Source organism: Erythrolamprus reginae, chromosome 4 (genome assembly GCF_031021105.1).
Source record: "Erythrolamprus reginae isolate rEryReg1 chromosome 4, rEryReg1.hap1, whole genome shotgun sequence".
Classification (NCBI taxonomy): Eukaryota; Metazoa; Chordata; class Lepidosauria; order Squamata; family Dipsadidae; genus Erythrolamprus; species Erythrolamprus reginae.
This window is the reverse complement of record NC_091953.1, coordinates 105,318,137-105,324,244: the sequence shown is the minus strand read 5'-3', so window position 1 is coordinate 105,324,244 and position 6,108 is coordinate 105,318,137.

Genomic DNA, 6,108 nt, shown 5'->3' with positions numbered 1-6,108 from the left:
ATGACCACTGACGCATAAGTCAAGAAAGCGTACAGCCATGAGACTGAAACACTTGGTGACTTTGGTCTTTTTGGGCTTTTTCCCTGGACTAAATCCTTTTCTTGTTTAGGGACCCTCTCTATTCAGTAGAGAGAAGAGGTCCACGTACTCCCCCCTCCAAATCGCCTCCTTCACCAGAACGGGTGGAGGGTGATACCCTAAGGGAGTGGCCGGTAACCTGCATGGAATGGCCCCTGGCTTAATAGTCGCACAGGGGTCCCACACGGTGTTGGCCCCCATACCTAAAACACCTAACCCTTGGGGATAGGCCATCAAAGTAGGCGGGGGCATAATGGCGGGCACCGGAGGGGTCCAACCCCCCACCCTGGGCACCCCGGGAACCCCCGATACCCCAGGCCCTAGGAAAAGGGGCTGCAACGGGGGGCGGCGCCATCGAAGAAACCGGCGGGGACCACACCTGACCGCATGCGCCCGCCGGGTGACCCCATGAAACTAGCCACCACTCCCCAAACCCGGCGGGTAAAGGCCCGCAGTGGGCAAGGGGAGAAGTGAAGGAGATGTGGAGTGTGGTGCAGCCTCACCTGCCCCGTACGGAGGTGGAAGACATCCAGGGGGGCCCCATCACTGTGGGGCCCGGGGAACGACGCCATCATGCCCGGACTGGGCCATCTGCCCGGTTTGGGCCATCCGCCCGGTCTGGGCCATCTGCCCGGCCTGGGCTGCTGCTTCCCGCCGGAATCTCTTCCTAAAGCCGCCGCTGCTGGCACAAGGGGCCCACCTGGGCCCGAGCCGACCACCACTGCTCCAGCTCATCAGCCTCTCCAGGACCCTAGCCCAGGAGAGAGAGGGAGAAACATCGGGTGGGGAGGGAGCGGTGGGCAGAAACCCCACCACCCCCTCAGGTGGGACCACCCCAGGGGGCCCTTCCATGTTAGCCCGAGCCCGGGCTGAAGGCCTCAACGCCCTCCTAGGCCGCCCTGTAGGGTTGGCCTGAGGGGTCTGAGCTCGCCTCTTCTTAGGGCCCATACCCCAACTCTAATTCTATTTTTGGTAAAACAAATATGTGCTCCAACCAGGAGCAGCGCAGGGCCAGCAAGGCCCCAACCAAGCCCAGAGCCCTATCAGGGGGAGGCCCAGCAGCCAGACCAATCCCACGTGGCAGACTGGGCGAGCAACCACAGCTGGCACCAGAGGCAGGGCACCCCACCCCCCAGACTGAACCCCAGAAGGGGGACGCCAGAAGGGGACGCTAGTGATCACCCACTCCCCCTCGGGCCCGAGGGGGAGACTCCAGTCAAGGCCTTCTCGCCGGACAGGAGACAAAATGGCGGCCGCCACACGAGGCCACTCCAAAATGGCGTCCAAGAGCAGAACACAGCAAAGCGTCTGCTCTCAGGCTGCAGGTCCGGGCGAAAAGGCTGATCCCGGGCCTGCAAGCCCTTATATAGGGCCAGCAAGCCCCGCCCGGACCCAGCAGCCAAACAGGCCTTACAGGCCTGAATCTCGGCCGAAATCTCGTCTTGCGAGATTTCGGCGGAGAAACAAGATGGCGGCCGCCATGAGGAGTCCGGTGCCTGCCCGACCCTCCAACAAACGCCGCCAGCGGGGTGAGTCCACTGGCGCTATTTGTGGAGATTACAAATAAAAAAAGCTAGAGGCGTCATTTTAACTAGGACAATAGGTTAAAGCTCAGTTCCCAGAACTCGTTTAAGGGCTCTCCTACAAAATTGCTGAGTTTTTTTAAAATTAAAAGCTGTAGAAGATCCAAATTATTTAAAAATAATTGATCAGATAAAATGTTCTCCATAGGCTTCTGCAGCTATTGTTGCAACAGAACAGAGAGGAAAAGGCCATTATGATATCTTTGAACCATTTCCAAATGTTCATAACTTTGCAAGTCATGTTTCCTCTTTTCTGTTTTGCAGAAATTCTCTCCTCACATCTTGTATTGTGCACATAAGTTTTTCAGGAAATTATTATTGGTCTGTTTCCTATACTTGATGGATATTTTTCCCCATTCCAAAATGAGCAGTCTTTCCAATCTTAGCTTAAAAAAGAACACAGCACCTTTAAAAATAATTAAAAATGTAATTAATTTATAAGTATTAACACATACATAATTACATAATTACATACTGACATGCTGCATTAAGGACTTTCTTTTTCCAAATCTTCTTTAAGAGAGAGAGTAATTGCTTAGTTAAATCATAACATCAGATTGGTAAACCAAGTACCAATCTTCCAACTGAGTTTTATAACATGCTTCGTCACTAAATTAAACACGGTAATTCAGCTTTGTTTGTGTCCAACAAATTTGGTATAAATTGTAGCATCATAAGTATTCTTAGGGAACTAGCAAGATACTTGCTGATTTCAGTAACCTTGCCCTGAAACCCACAAGAAACTGGTTTTAAATTGAGGACCGCCATACACTTCAGTAATTTTGTGTTCTGCGATAATTTCTTTCAACCAAAAATTTCATGCCGCAGACTTAGGATTTAGTTGACATGATTGCGAATATTTGTTTCTCATCTTTAAGGGTAGTTATTATGAAAGTAATGGTAATAAACATCATGAAACTATTGTTAAGAATTTATGGAGAAGATTGAAGCACTATGGCCTAAATGATTAGATTTGATTAGAAAATAAGTAATTTAAAAATTGTATTAGTTAATAGCACTTAAAATACAAATAAGAAATTTGAGTAATTATTCTTGTCCAGATGTCAGTTGTATTGTAGGCAGCGTTGGATGGATCATGAATACCAAAATTAAAATAAATAATTATTGCAATGTATTTTCAGATTGATGGTATGTTATTTCATATATGTGATTGGAGTGAAAAATTAAAAAAATCTTGCCTGTAAAAAAATTAGCAGACAATACTAAAAGTTACAAAAATTCCATAGTTTTATAATGTTAAGGGTTATGTGCCTACAAATATATGTGAAAACTGAATCCTTTCTATTACAAGGGCAATATTATCCCTTTGGAAAAAAGCAATCTGGAATTTTGCTATACACATTTAAGAGTTTAACAACACTTCCTTGCAGTACATGCAGTTTTTGATTTTGAGTAATTTAACATCATACTTTAATTTTTGGTTTGTCTATATTTCAGGCTCTAGTTCTCGTTTTTCAATTTGTTTTCTAGAATTTTGTTCCAAATAATTGCAAATAGTATTTACAAGCCAGAACATTTAACAAGAATTTTGTCACTAGTCAACACTTATTTTAAAAAATTGAATATATGCATGATCAATTCTTGATCAACCATGAAACTCATCACTCTTTGACCTCATCTGTTCTGCCAGCGTGTTTCAACTGCTCATAATTACAAGATAATTAGTCCAGGAAGACACACACCACACGATAAAAGGAAAACCCAAAAGTTTTTATAAACAGAAAAACAGAAACAGCTCCTTTTTAAATGTCAAAGGGATTTTCTGGTACACACAAGGCACAGGTTAAATGCAATCCAATTGCTCACCTAATAACTGGAAAAGTGAGTCCAATTCTAAAGTCCAGAGAGTCCACACACAATCTTGAACAGCACAAAGACCACGATCTTGACGAAACAATGAATCAGATAAACTGCCATGAGGCTAAAACACAAGGTTGCACTTTTATCTGTAGCACTAATTACAGCAGCCCCACCCAACCACAGGTGGCCTCATTTTCTCTTGTAATAATCCTTCAGTTGTTGTCTCCTATGCATCACTCTACGCATGCATGGATGTGTCATTAATTCTTGTTCAGAATCCAAGGATGATACAAATGATTGATCTCCTCCTGGGCTGTCTGCCAAACTCCCCTCTTCCCTGTCACTCATGCTTCCTTGGTCAGAGGAGGCTTTGTCGGCAGATTCCATCGGGAGCAAACAGGCCTGTGGCATGTGGATGTTTCCCCCACATCCACCTGCACATTCCTTGGGGCAGGAGCTGGGCCAGAGCTAACCACAACACCATCCAGTAATGGATTTCATTTACCTTTGCTACCATTTCGAAGATGTGTGTGCGCATGTGCAGCTCATCCGTGATGATGTCCAGGCAGGTGGTCAGAGCCTCCCACCGCTATTAGTTCACCCAAATTGGGGCGAACCGGTAGCAATTCACCCACTGAAGTCACTGCAGGGACTTATCCACATCTGTAATATTTCAAGTAATATTTCAGTTGGCAATGGGAAATAAAATAGAGATTCTTTATTATGCTCATTGGTCAGACTTCTACCACTTAATGAAGAAATTAACATCTATTTTACATTTCAAAAAACCCGAATGAGGTATTCAAGATGTGTTGAGGGTTATAAACTAACAAAATGGTGCCACAGAAATAGAACTGAACTGTAGCTATATATGAAATAAATCTTCATTCGTCTACCATATTAAAAAATGATTTAGGCAAAATCTTCTTTTTAAGTCTATTTTCCTTATTTGTTTTATAATCCAAGTCTACTTTACTATCGCTTTAAAATCACCCAAGGAGCAAATATTCTCATAGTTTAACTCATTAATTTTCTTATGTAACTTTAAATAGAAAGCTTCCTGATTATCATTTGGGGCATATATTGCTACCAATAATATTTTTTGATTATTAATTTTTATCTGAACAATCAATATCCTGCCTTCTTCATCCAAATATATACAATTAGAGTCAATTTTCTTCTGTATATTTATTTATTTATTTATTTATTATTTAGATTTGTATGCCGCCCCTCTCCGCGGACTCAGGGCGGCTCACAACAAGGCATAAACAAATCGTAACAAATCCAAATAAATTTAAATATTTAAAAAAAATTTAAAAGAGAACCCCAATATACTAACAAACACACACACAAGCATACCGTACATAAATTATACATGCCCGGGGGAGATATTTCAGTTCCCCCATGCCTGACGGCAAAGGTGGGTTTTAAGAACTTTACGGAAGGCAGGGAGAGTAGGGGCAGTTCTAATCTCCGGGGGGAGTTGGTTCCAGAGAGTCGGGGCCACCACAGAGAAGGCTCTTCCCCTGGGGCCCGCCAACCGACATTGTTTAGTTGACGGGACCCGGAGAAGGCCCACTCTGTGGGACCTAATCGGTCGCTGGGATTCGTGCGGCAGAAGGCGGTCTCGGAGGTATTCTGGTCCAATGCCATGAAGGGCTTTAAAGGTCATAACCAACACTTTGAATTGTGACCGGAAATTGATCGGCAACCAATGCAGACTGCGGAGTGATGGCGAAACATGGGCATACCTCGGTAAGCCCATGACTGCTCTCGCAGCTGCATTCTGCACGATCTGAAGTTTCCGAACACTTTTCAAAGGTAGCCCCATGTAGAGAGCGTTACAGTAGTCGAACCTCGAGGTGATGAGGGCATGAGTGACTGTGAGCAATGAGTCCCGGTCCAGATAGGGCCGCAACTGGTGCACCAGGCGAACCTGGGCAAACGCCCCCCTCGCCACAGCTGAAAGATGGTTCTCTAATGTGAGCTGTGGATCGAGGAGGATGCCCAAGTTGCGGACCCTCTCCGAGGGGGTCAATAATCCCCCCCCCAGGGTAATGGACGGACAGATGGAATTGTCCTTGGGAGGCAGGACCCATTTTAACTTGAGTTAGGATTCTTTGAGGTTCAGAACTTCTTCTTTGAGCTATAAAAGTAAAAATCAAATGAAATGGCCAAAAAAGTGAAAATGGCAGCCACCATTGTATAATCAAAACACTACCTGTTTTTTTTTAATGTGCATCACCTCCTTTGATCAACGTGACCTATTAGCTCTACGGGTTTTGCCCTTTAATCATTAACTATTAGGTCTTCTAATATTGTAGTTGATGCATGGAACTCACTACCTGACCCTATAGTAGCATCACCGAATCCCCAAAACTTTTTCCTTAAACTATCCACTGTTGACCTCTCCTGATTCCTAAGAGAGGAGTAAGGGGCGTACATATGTACACCACCATTCCTTCCATCCCCTGTCCTAATGTTTCCCTCTTACTGGTATCATGTATATAAACATTGTTATATCTTTGTATACCACCAATATGTACTTGACAAAACAAATAAATAAAATTAAAAATAAATAAAATATTTCATTGTTTCTATTTGAAATATTTTGCCTGTCTATTCT